Genomic DNA, 13701 nt, shown 5'->3' with positions numbered 1-13701 from the left:
AATGAATGAGCAAATGTATGGCACAGAAAAATCCGACGCTGGCAAGGCACAGACTAGATGGCCTAACAGATGCTTTCCATTTCCAGTTTCCCTTTCAGTGTTAGTTGGCCTAAAAATGTGCCTATTGTAAAGGTTCTATTTCCATTTAAGTTTGTATGTAGCGTAATCACTGTGGTGTCTGATTCCCTAAAATAATCCTGCTTGGTTTCAAGCTAAGGGACATCTAATGCCTTAGGCTAACGTTAGATCTGCTACACTATAAAAGCTGCAGTAACTCATGACTCAGGCAAGATTCAAACCTACTGGGTTCTGATCTATCGTTATTCATTGTGCCACTGGCTCCATCATGAAGCAGTCCTGCTAGAAAGATCTTCCCCTTCATCTCAATGTTGCATCTGCCCTGCAAGCATGCACATGCTTAAATTTGTGGACATGAGTGTTCCCATTGTAGGAATAAATTTAAGCATGTACATAAGTGCAGAATCAGGGCGTATATTTCTGTTTGCAAATCAATCGTTCCTTCTGTCAACAAAACAATAACCAAATGTTATTTAGTCTTAGACCAATACTGTAGTAAAGTAAAAAATTGTTTTCTCATCAGTTTCTTATCCATTACTACTATATGTATTCATATTAGTTATTATGGTAGCATGCAAAGAGCTGTCAGGATTATAGCCCCATTCAGCTAGGAACTGTACAAACTTACAGGAAAACAAAGTCACAATAGTCAACAAAGCACAAATGTAAGTTTCCACTTAGTGCCTGTTACATTGCACCTAGAAAGTAAGGTACTTTTTACAATCTGTGAAGCTGTAAACGGTCTGAGAGATTGCCTTTCTCTCTCTAGTGCCCATCAAGAAGTTTAAGGTCTGCTAGTTCCTAGACTTATGGGACTAGTGGAGGGAATCATTTGTAGAGTACTTCTGACTGCAAAACTTGTTCTTCCTGAGGTCTTGCCTGTGTTAAGTACAGTAGTACTTACAGTAGGTAAGAAGTGCAATAATAATTGCCTATTACAGGTTTCAGAGTAACAGCCGTGTTAGTCTGTATTCGCAAAAAGAAAAGGAGTACTAGTGGCACCTTAGAGACTAACCAATTTATTTGAGCATAAGCTTTCGTGAGCAATAAATTGGTTAGTCTCTAAGGTGCCACTAGTACCCCTTTTCTTTTTATTAATTGCCTATGGTAGTGCTAAGCACTGTTCTGACAGCCCTACAGTTCTGTAGCACACTACTCATTCATATACAGAATTGTTCCCAATGATCCACAAGTGATCATGCTCCTGTTTCTATGGTCCTAGTTGAATTCCAAGACCATTAATCATTCGCTAAGGTGAATGGGCTGGAATGGAAGATTCCCACCATCTGGGACCATTGTTAATGATATAGTGCATGGGTGATCACTTGGCTGGTACTTTATTATGAGCTCCTCTAGTCACAGAGCGGGGCTCTTTGCTGTCCAAGGTGGAAGGAGACTTGGGTGGTGGTGGTAAAGACATAAGCATTTCTGTGTCCCTGTTTCCATGGCATTCTCTTCTATATTCCTTATCGACCTCCATTCCAGCACAGGATGGTGAACACAGGAAGATACAGGATGAAGAAACAGAGTGGGTTCACAAGGCTTTCACTTCACCCTGTTCCCTGAAGTTGATGCTGTTCAGAGCACAAAGAAGAGCTACTTGTTTTTAATCAGTCTTTTATTTTTATTATTTATGCAATAGTAAGTAAGTAAACAGTGATGCACAAAGTAGGCAACCTCTATACTTTGGTGGTTGAGTGGTTGAACAATTGAATAGGTTCCCCTATTTAAGGGATCTAACAACATCAGACAGGAGATGTGATAAAGAAATCAAGAGAGGGATACAGCTTGTAAAAGATATATTCAACAACTTCCAAAGACTTCTGTGTTGTCAAAATTTAAAACTGCACATCTGCACTAGAATGCTGAAGTGCTACATATGGACAGCCTATGTCAGCATAACTTATGTCGCTCAGGGGTATGAATAAACCACCCTCTTGAGCGACATAAGTTACACCAACATAAGCTCTTGTGTGCACAGCGCTATGTCAGTGGGAGAGCTTCTGCTGCTCTCTGGGGTGATTTTTTTATGTTGATGGGAGAGCTCTCTCCCGCCAGCATGGAGTGTCTTCACCAGACGTGCTGTAGCAGCATAGCTGTATTGGTATAGTTGTGTCACTGCAGCCCTGTATGTGTAGACATATGAATGAAGAAATGATGGGAAGGATTAATTTAAAAAGAGTAAAATTACTTGAGACCCTAGGTAAAAGACTAACATCTTTTTATGGACATTTCAGCACTCATACTATCAGATAAGATCATAGGAAAACCAGGAAGAGAAAGAAAGAGGGTCAGTTACATTGGAAATGTCATCAGGTGGATTGGTATCCAAAAAAGAGTGGAAGTTTTACAACTTTGTTGTGACTGCAAAAGATGGAAGTTGGTGGTCAACAGCCTCTACATTGGAGACATCACTTGAAGAAGATGCAGTACTGTAGGTGTGCATACTGCTTTACTGGCAAATAAAGTGATGTATTGCTCTGAGCAGTTTATAATCTAAATTAGACTGACACAATGAGGGAAAAGAAGAGCAAAGGGAGGGGGAATGGGAGGTATTGGAGGGTGGCAACAAAGAAAGATTGAAAGATAAGCTGAGTGTTATGAACATGTCTTGTTAGAGCTTTCTTGGCTTTTGGTTCTTAATAAAGTAATATTTTGGCTTGGACAATGTCTAGGATGAGGGTACTAAGCTGACCAAAAGAGGTGAGTCTTGAAGAGGGGTTTGAAGGAGTATTACATGGGGTACAAAACCAGGGTGGATATTCTAGGCGTGGGAACTTGAGATGAAGGAAGTATCGAGACAAGGAATGGCAGAGTGGAGTCTAGGAAGGAGTGGTTAATCAGACATCATGGTAAAAGTGCAGGGCAAACCCTGGGTGTAGATTACGGGGCAATAACGTTAATTATATGAAGTCACCGATTTGGTTGATTCATATTTTTTGTACATTTTAGTTTAAAATTGAACATAAAGAGGGCCTGGACAGTACGATTCTGGACACAATATGCATGCTGGAGCCTGTCTCAGTCTATCCATTAGACGGCAGTAGTACATCCACCAGTAAGTACAATAGATCTGTGCACCAGTTAGTTTGTGACTCACAGAGAGTCTTAATTTATTAATTTTTATTTATGTTTGGAAATGTGTAATACATGGTAATAAATCCTAGTCCACTGTGGATGGGATAAATATCCCTTACCCTATCAATTTGCTTATAGCAGGTAGTTAATGCTGTAGAAGGAACACCTTTTAGACTGCTCTATTTTAAATATTGAAGTTAGAAGAGGTATTTTGACTCAAGTAGAGAACTCCTTAGGAAACGGTGTTAATTTACATTGAGTATCAAGTGCTGTCTTTTTTTAAAAAATACATTATTTCTAATTTTTTTTTTGTGGTTAATGATTAATGTGATTAATTTGTGAACTTGAACTGGGCTGTCTTCTCCAGTGATTCACACTAAGCCCAGAGAACAACTAGTAATGCAAATCCCACTATGGTGAATGAGTTGTACTAGGAGGATGTCAGTCTTTGGGTGAGGTAATATCTTTTATTAGACCAATAGTCTTTGGGTGGGTGTTTGCAACATATTGTGGCTTTAAGATAACTCACTGAAGTCAGTGCTTCAGAAGGAAATCTGCAAGGAAGCTGCTATTAAATGCTGCCACTTTGGCCCCACTAGAAACACTGTGGTGTAGGAGATTTCAAGACTGGCATCAATTTAAAGGAAAAGTCTAAATTATTTTTTTAAAGCCTGTTTGAGTCTCAAGCTCATTGCTTTCTGGGGCCAGGGGGGCTGTGGAGGCAGCATTCTCACCTCCTGGGGAAAGAGAGCAAGCACTCTTCATGTCTCTAGTGCTCCCTCTGACTGATGCTTGAAATGGTATTGACCCTACGTGAGGGAAGTGCATCAAGTCTATTTTGAATGGATTAGTTCATCAGCACAGTATGGGGTAGACGAGAGATGAATGGGGACAAATAAAGGGGAATACAGAAAATCCTCAGTCCTTCAAATGCATGTCATCTAGACTGAATGATTCATAGTTCAAATGTATGTCCTAATGTATGGCTAACATTAGATGGAATATTTAAAATTTAAGAGAGGGAATGTTTCTTTGTGGTTAGATCAAGGGCCTGGGAAGAGGAGGTTACTTATTGTTCCTGGACATTCTTCAAGATGTGTGGTTACTGTCTGTATTCCACATGTGGGTATGCATGCACGCCATGTGCCTGAGTCTGGAAGTTTTTCCAAGCAGTGTCTGTTGACCCGCACTTGCGCAGTATCTTCCCTCATGCTCCTGACCGATGGTATAAGGGATGGTGTGGGTCGACGCCTCTCTAGTTCCTCCTCTTATTGCAATGCAATAGGATTCCGAACCAGAGGGGAAGGAGGGCGGGTAGTGGAATACAGATTGGGACAATACATCTCGAAGACTCTCCAGTTACAGTAAGTAACCTCGTCCTCTTGTCGTGCTGGTCGCTATGTATATTCCACACGTGGGTGATTTGCAAGCAGCGATAGGGGTGGAGGTGGGTGCGAGGAAGCTGGTAGCAGAGCTGCCCGTAATCTAGCCATTCCTACTGCTGCATGAGCAGCCGCTGCTTGAGTCATGGTGTAGTGTGCCATAAATGTGTGGACAGATTGCCACGTTGTGGCTTTGCAAATGTTCTGCAATAGGATGTCTGATAAGGATGTTGTAGAAACTGCTTGTGCTCACGTGGAGTGAGCTGTAACACCCCCAGGGGGTGGGGGGGGGGAAGCTTTGCTATTTGATAGTATTAAAATATGTATTCCAAGAAGCACTTAGAAATTCTCTATGAGGATATGGCTGGGCCCCTTGACCTTTCTGCTATAGCGACAAAGAGTCTCGAAGATTTCTAAACTACAAGACAACTATTTACATCAAATATTGACAGTAAATTTTTTAGTGATTGCAAGAGCGAAGAAGGACAGGATTGCGGCTCAAGCCATGTGGAAGTAAGAAGGAACTGGAGAGGCATAGACCCACACCACCCCTTATGCCCTTGGTCAGGAGCATGAGGGAAGATACTGCGCATGTATGGGTCAATGGACACTGCTTGGAAAAACTTCTGGACTCAGGCGCATGGCATGTATGTGTATCCACATGTGGAATTCACATAGGGACCAGAACTTGAAGAAGAATTAGGATTGCTGAATTCTGTTCCTAGCTCTGCTACTGACTCCCTGTGTGACCTTTGGCAAGTGAATTAACCTGTTTGACAACTTATGCTTCTGTAAACTAGAGATAATAATATACTTCACAGACGGAGTGGTGTCCAGGAGCTTCTGGCCTGCTTCCTGATTAACTTTGCTTCTAGGTAACCCATGAGCGCAGCTGCACTGCTTTGGAACTGACAGAGTGGCCACAGCCCCTGATTGGATGCTGGTTTAGCAGCCCTGCTGATAAGCCTACCTGGCCCCCCACAGCAGATCAGCAGTTGCTCAATGTGTACCATGTCTTCAGCTGTGCTTGCCCTTGTTCCAGTCCCTGCTCCTGCATTGTTCCAGCCTTTGTTACAGTCCCTGCTCCCCACCGGCTTCAGTCTTCTGGTTTAGATCTTCAGCTTTGCCTCTGGCTTATGGCTCTGGTTGATCATCTAGTTCTGGTATACAGCTTCTGTCTCTCAGGAACTGATCCCTGGCTCCATCTCTGGTTTACCTCCTGCCTCTGGCATTTGGCTTCTGACCCTCTGGTATTGACCCTTGGCTCATTTCCAGACCCAGTTCTAACAGGTAGCCTGAAGTCTTGCTTCCACCTGCACATGGCCTTGTCGGCTACAAGTGGTGAGCCATAATTGAGGCTTGTAAAATGCTTTGACATATGCAGATGAAAGGAGCTTTTACCTATGTAGAGTATTATTGTTACTTTACCAGCATTTTATATTATATGTAACAAAACTTTTTAAAAGTAGCAGCAACAAAAAAGCCTGTCATTTTGACAAGAACAAAATATTGCAATGGAAAAGAAAGGAAAAATTAAAATGACAGAATCCACTGAAAGGAAAAAGACATAATGGAGACATCTGGCTCTGTGCTGATAAAAGCTCTCACAGCTCCTATCCCATCATCCCTTGCAGAGCTCATCTGAAAGCATATCTATCAAGGGTTTCCAAAATGAAGAAAAACATCTGTCCATGTCTAACTGTGTTTGACAAACTGTTTTAAAAAAAGTGTTCCAGTAATAAAATCCTCAGGAAGATAACCATTTCTCAAACAAAAAGTCCGAGAGCGTTCATCAGCCCGTTTGAGTAATAAACCCGTTTGAGTGTGCCATCAGCCCGTTTGAGTGTGCCATCATCAGTCTCAGGGGTGACCTGCCAATACATATTAAACTCTCCATTCTCCCTGCTGTATTACATAATATTCTCTTCTTTTTTATAGCACAGACTGCCTGAGAATTTACTCCCCTGAGAAGTTAATATCCCTCCTGGAACCTTTAGACACTTACAAAAGCTGTCTGTATAGCTCTGTTGGCAGCATCTTGCCTCTTACTCAGAAGGCATTGGGCTCAATCCCACACTAGGCTTGGCTTCATTATTTTTAGTGCTGACACTGCAGTGTGGTATCTGGAGTGGGGTGTGGATTGCTGCTGCTGAGCAGATATTAAACCGAACTCCCTTTGTCTTGAGTTGCTATGGCAGATCCTCTGGAATATTTCAAGGAGAACCAGGGGTAGGGCATATTGACTAGGACATGGGGTTTTCTCAGTTAAACAGATTCCCAGTACCAAGATCTGTGTCAACTGTTGTGGAGCTCCAAATCCTGCTTCTTCCTCCATGGGTGTAGAGGGTCCTGCCTGAAGCAGTAGTGGGTCAGTGCCGTTGAGGATGGAGGAAACAGAATTTTTAGAGACTGCCGCGAGGGGTTATGCACACACCCAGCATCCCTGTAGAACTCAGCTCCATAAGGGTTCCCACACAACCATATGCTGTGACTGTTTGGATGTAACACAGTAACAATTGATCTGCTGTTGCACAGAATCTCCAACATTGACCCAACATATGGAGGGGTACCGAGGCTACTGTAGTAGCACCAAGATAGACATGGAGGTGTGGGGAGTCGGGGGAAAATCTCCTCCCTCAGGTCCCATGGAAAACACCAGTAGCCATCCCAGTTATCCAGGCTGGGCACTGAGAACAGATATTTCCCCACTGTGCCTGGTGACTGCTGATTTTGCTTTCACAGTCACTGCACTATGAGTAGCTAATGTATTGTAGAACACTTGGGTATCTCAAAAGACTGGCCATACTGCGTCAGTAGTCCAGTATTCTCTCTTCTGACAGTGGCCAGTGCCAGATGCTTCAAAGGGAATGAACAGAACAGGGCAATCAAATGATCCATCCTTTCAAAAGTCTGAAAGGTGCCGTAGGAAAATGCTAATCTAAGAGAGAGACGTCTTGCTGTAGGTTATTATAATGCCTCATTTCCCATGTCAGCTTTAGAACTATAATGTATCAGATTGCAATTTTCAATGGGAAATAACTATGGTGTCTAAGAAATTAACCACTGTTGCGATCTCAGTTCATTGTTGGTTTAGGAAGTAGAGCTGCTGACACCACTTGGAAAGCCATCCTAGGTAGCAATTCTGTTGAAATACATATTTTCTTTCCTTAGTAATAATACAGAGTGAGAGAAAGAGAAGGAAGCAATGACAATTGCATAGAAACTAGGTCTCCTTGCGTGAGAGTTCATCTCTTCCTGCTGCATATTCCCTACCTAAAATTATAATTCTCTCTTTCTGATCTAATCATTTCCACAGCAACCAATTGTGATATCACAACCACTTCATGTGGGGGAAAAAAGCTGCAGGAATAGATGAACTTTGAAGAGCCAAAGAGTGCATTTTTATGCAAATACCTTTATTAATAAAGAAAAAGGAGCAAAATACAGAAGCATAGGAGATAGCAGCAGACTTGTTTCTAAACAGAATGTTTTTCATCCTAGATGTCACCTGCTCTTATAGAAATTGTTTTCACTTTTGAAAGAACCTGCTCAGCTGGGACTCCACTGCCAACAAAGATACATGAGGATTGTTGACTGGTGGCCCCAAACTGACCTTGGACGGCATATGGTTTTGGGTAAAATAAAATCTATTTGCTAACCATCCATAGAGAAATAATAATATGTTATTGAAGCTACAACAGCAACTAGAAAAATTCAAATATATGTTTTAAAAATAGGCTTGGCTATAGGTTTTTAGTATTAAAGGCTTAGAGAGGTCCAAAAGAAGTTGGAACTGGCATAAGCTAACATGAGTATTCTGTGTTAGCAAAATGTATCTTGTGATAGTTTAGAAATACACTATATGATAAATAGGTAAATTGCAAACGAACATATGGTTGCACCTTAGGGTACTTTTGCAATAAGGTAGCCATGCAGCTAACTGCATTCACATATCAAAACAATTGGTACATTAACACAAACGGGTTGCGCCAATGGTCGGAAGTTTAACTATGGTTAGCTGGAATAGCACACATGGGCAGGGGCCGAAACCTTATCATATATTGTCCTGGACATGCATGGATGAAATAAGAAGAGGTGTATAAAAGATTTAGTTATGCAACCTATTGTTGGGGCACCAGGGGAAGCCTGACCCAGTGCCTTCCTGTGATCTCCACTTACAACTTTATGAAGACCCTTAGAAACAAAGATGAAAGGAAAATAAGTATGCACAGTGAAAAACTAAGTATGAACAATGCAGGAAACCACTTTAGTGTACATCTTATTCTTATATATATTGATTTTTCCTATGATTTCAATTATTTGTATTAAGTAAAGCTCATAACATCTGTGTATGCTTCACCAATTTCATCTTCATAATTAACTAAGAAGCCACCTGAAAAAGAACCGGGTACTCAAGACAAGTGCCTGTTGCACCGCTATACATTTTATAATTGTAATAATTGATCAGGCTACAGGATCAAGGCCTCTCTTCTAAGTCCTGCTTCAGAATTAAGGAACTTTTTAGAGAACATGCTTTTCTGGCCAGGTGCTAGTTTTTGGTTTTGTTAACTGGCTTTTCTTCCAGTCCCTCCTGTGATTTTTTCCATGATCCTCTGTGAATTACATTTAAAAACAAACAAGAAAACCTTGCCTTTCTTTTGTTGCCAACAGCAGCAGCAAATTGAATTGGCAGCTTGGAGTTGGCATAGGCATGATGCAGATGTGATACGCTCATCCCTAGGAGAAAAGGTGAAGCTTAGGCCATGGCTCCATTTCTCCGTGGACTAATGCATGAAATATCGTTGATATGATCTGTGGCCAAGAGTCCCTTTGGAAAAAAAAAAATAGTGTCACGGTAGCCATCAGTAACAACCACTCATCTATGGGGAGGTACAGAATGACCTTTCACCAGATGCAGACGAAGTATAAGACCAGATATATGAACCAAATATTGATGCGCTACAGCAAGGTATGAATTATTCAGTGGGAATTGCTAACAGGCTGTCATAAATATAAAGGGAAGGGTAAACCCCTGTAAAATCCCTCCTGGCCAGAGGAAATCTCCTCTCACCTGTAAAGGGTTAAGAAGCTAAAGGTGACCTCGCTGGCACCTGACCAAAATGACCAATGAGGAGACAAGATAATTTCAAAAGCTGGGAGGAGGGAGAGAAACAAAGGGTATGTGTGTCTGTCTATATTTTGTCTTTGCCGGGGATAGACCAGGAATGAAGCCTTAGAACTTTTAGTAAGTAATCTAGCTAGGTACGTGTTAGATTATGATTTCTTTAAATGGCTGAGAAAAGAATTGTGCTGAATAGAATAACTATTTCTGTCTGTGTATCTTTTTTGTAACTTAAGGTTTTGCCTAGAGGGGTTCTCTATGTTTTGAATCTAATTACCCTGTAAAGTATTTACCATCCTGATTTTACAGGGGGGATTTTTTTTTATTTCTATTTACTTCTATTTCTATTAAAAGTCTTCTTGTAAGAAAACTGAATGCTTTTTCATTGTTCTCAGAGCCAAGGGTTTGGGTCTGTGGTCACCTATGCAAATTGGTGAGGCTTTTTATCCAACATTTCCCTGGAAAGGGGGGGTGCAAGTGTTGGGAGGATTGTTCATTGTTCTTAAGATCCAAGGGTCTGGGTCTGTAGTCACCTAGGCAAATTGGTGAGGCTTTTTACCAAACCTTGTCCAGGAAGTGGGGTGCAAGGTTTTGGGAAGTATTTTGGGGGGAAAGACGTGTCCAAACAGCTCTTCCCCAGTAACCAGTAATTGTTTGGTGGTGGTAGCGGCCAATCCAAGGACAAAAGGGTGGAATATTTTGTACCTTGGGGAAGTTTTGACCTAAGCTGGTAAAGATAAGCTTAGGAGGTTTTTTTCATGCAGGTCCCCACATCTGTACCCTAGAGTTCAGAGTGGGGGAGGAACCTTGACATGGTGGCAGAGTGGTGGGATTAACCTGAAATCATTTTGAGATCCAGTTGAGATTTTTTTTTTGAACTAGAAATACAGATTTTTAAAAAGGAGATTTTTTTTTTTTCTTTCCTTTGGAAAGGAAGTCCAGAAGCAGCTGAAACTGAAAGCAGCTTGTTTTTTTCTCTGCTTTGTGGCCAAGCAGAGACAAAAGGGGATTATCTTTGTGAATTGCAGGTTTTCTTTGCCTGGAGGCAGGGTACTTAACTCCTGCAGGGAAATTCACAGTCTTCCAACCCAGAGTTTTTTTTTTTTTTCCCTAAAAGTAAATAGAAGGGGGGGTGTTCTACCCATTTGCCTGGAGACAAAAGTGGCAAGGGTTTTTTTTTTTTTGATTTTGATTTTTTACAAGGAGCACAAGTTTAAAAAGGAAACTTGGTTTTTCTTTGGGCTGGGTAAACAGGTTTCAAAGTAGCTGGAAGTTTTTGCTTTGATTTGGGCCCAGAGCAGAGACAAGGGAATTGTCTTTTTTTTTTTTGTAGGCTGACAATCACTATCAGAGAATAGGTATTCTATTCCAGCACAGCAAAATTTTACAGCCAAGTTTTTTTTGTTTATTTCTAAACCTCGGGTGTAAAGTTAGTTAAAAACAGAGAGGTTAGAATGACAAAATCTGCGGCTCGACTACGGCTGGAATTAGCCAGATTTCAGGCTGAGGAAAGACAAAGGGAACATGAAAGACAGATAGAACTCATGCGGCTGAAGAAGGAGGAGAAGGAACAAGAAAGGGAGGCAGCGAAAGAGGCAGCGAAAGAGGCAGAACAACACCAAGCGGCTGCTCACAGGAGAGCTATGGAAGCAAGGGACAAAGAACTGGAGGAGAAGGAAAAAGAGAGGAAGTATGTGGAGGAGATAGAGAAGATAAAGGCTCAGGAGAATATCCCAACAAACCCTAGCTATCCTTCTCCAAGTACCACTTCCCATCCCAGAAAGTTCCCCACCTACAAAGCAGGCGATGATACTGAGGCCTTCCTAGAAAACTTCGAAAGGGCCTGCCTTGGGTACAACATCTCTACTGACCAATACATGGTAGAGCTGAGGCCGCAGCTCAGTGGACCCTTAGCTGAGGTGGCAGCTGAAATGCCTAAAGAACACATGAACAAGTATGAACTGTTTAAATCCAAGGCGAGAGTCAGAATGGGGATAACACCCGAGCAGTCTCGTCGGAGGTTCAGAGCCCTAAGGTGGAAACCAGATGTGTCATTTACCCGACATGCCTACCACATTGTGAAGCATTGGGAGGCCTGGATATCCGGAGCAAGTGTTGAATCTCCAGTAAATTTGCCCTTCCTAATGCAAATGGAACAATTCTTAGAGGGTGTTCCTGAGGAAATAGAAAGATACATCCTAGATGGGAAGCCCAAAACTGTAATCGAGGCAGGAGAGATTGGAGCCAGATGGGTGGAGGTGGCAGAGAAGAAGAAAACTGGTCGCAGTTGGAGCGGAGACCAGAAGGGACAACCCCAGACCACACCCTATTACCGGGGGCCGCCCAAAGCCCCACCTACCTCCCAAAGAACCCTCCAGACCCCTTATCGTCCCTCCACCCCGTTCTCCAGCAACCCTCCTCGCCCCAGTGACCAGTCAGCTGGACGATGTTTTAAATGTAACGAGCTGGGGCATGTAAAGGCCAACTGCCCCAAGAACCCCAACAGATTACAGTTCATTGCACCGGAATCGCACCAGAGGTCCACAGGCCCAGATACCTCCCAGATACCCTTGGAGCGGAGGGAAACTGTGAGTGTGGGCGGGAAGAAGGTCACCGCGTGGAGGGACACCGGAGCACAAGTGTCAGCTATCCATGCTTCCTTAGTGGACCCCAATTTAATCAACCCAGAGATCCAAGTGACGATTCAACCCTTCAAGTCCAACTCTTTCGATTTGCCTACAGCCAAGTTGCCTGTCCAGTACAAGGGCTGGTCCGGAACGTGGACTTTTGCAGTCTATGATGATTATCCCATCCCCATGCTGTTGGGGGAAGACTTGGCCAATCATGTGAAGCAGGCCAAGAGGGTGGGAACGGTCACCCGCAGCCAGGCTAACCAAGCCGTGAGGCCTAGCTCTGTTCCGGAAACTTCTATCAGGACCCGGTCAGAGGTGATGGATCCGGACCCCAGACCAATGTCTGCAACAGCAGTAGTGGATCCAGTCCCAGAGACCCAGACGGAACCAGTCCCAGAACCGGAACCAGCCGAACAACCAACACCAGACCTATTGCCAGCACTGAATCCAGTACTTGCAACCTCAACACCAGAGGGCCACTCCTTACCACCATCAAACAAATGGCATGGTGGAGAAGTTTAATGGAACTTTGGGGGCCATGATACGTAAATTCGTAAATGAGCACTCCAATGATTGGGACCTAGTGTTGCAGCAGTTGCTCTTTGCCTACAGAGCTGTACCACACCCCAGTTTAGGGTTTTCCCCATTTGAACTTGTATATGGCCGTGAGGTTAAGGGGCCATTGCAGTTGGTGAAGCAGCAATGGGAGGGATTTACACCTTCTCCAGGAACTAACATTCTGGACTTTGTAACCAACCTACAAAACACCCTCCGAACCTCTTTAGCCCTTGCTAAAGAAAACTTACAGGATGCTCAAAAAGAGCAAAAAGCCTGGTATGATAAACATGCCAGAGAGCGTTCCTTCAAAGTAGGGGACCAGGTCATGGTCTTAAAGGCGCTCCAGGCCCATAAAATGGAAGCATCGTGGGAAGGGCCATTCACGGTCCAGGAGCGCCTGGGAGCTGTTAATTATCTCATAGCATTCCCCACCTCCAACCGAAAGCCTAAGGTGTACCATATTAATTCTCTAAAGCCCTTTTATTCCAGAGAATTAAAGGTTTGTCAGTTTACAGCCCAGGGAGGAGACGACGCTGAGTGGCCTGAAGGTGTCTACTACGAAGGGAAATGTGCTGGTGGTGTGGAAGAGGTGAACCTCTCCATGACCCTTGGGCGTATGCAGCGACAGCAGATCCAGGAGCTGTGCACTAGCTACGCGCCAACGTTCTCAGCCACCCCAGGACTGACTGAACGGGCATACCACTCCATTGACACAGGTAATGCTCGCCCAATTAGAGTCCAACCTTACCGGGTGTCTCCTCAAGCTAAAACTGCTATAGAACGGGAGATCCGGGATATGTTACAGATGGGTGTAATCCGCCCCTCTGAAAGTGCATGGGCATCTCCAGTG

This window comes from Chelonia mydas, chromosome 1 (genome assembly GCF_015237465.2).
Source record: "Chelonia mydas isolate rCheMyd1 chromosome 1, rCheMyd1.pri.v2, whole genome shotgun sequence".
NCBI classification, from domain to species: Eukaryota; Metazoa; Chordata; order Testudines; family Cheloniidae; genus Chelonia; species Chelonia mydas.
Note: the sequence above shows the minus strand (reverse complement) of the source record.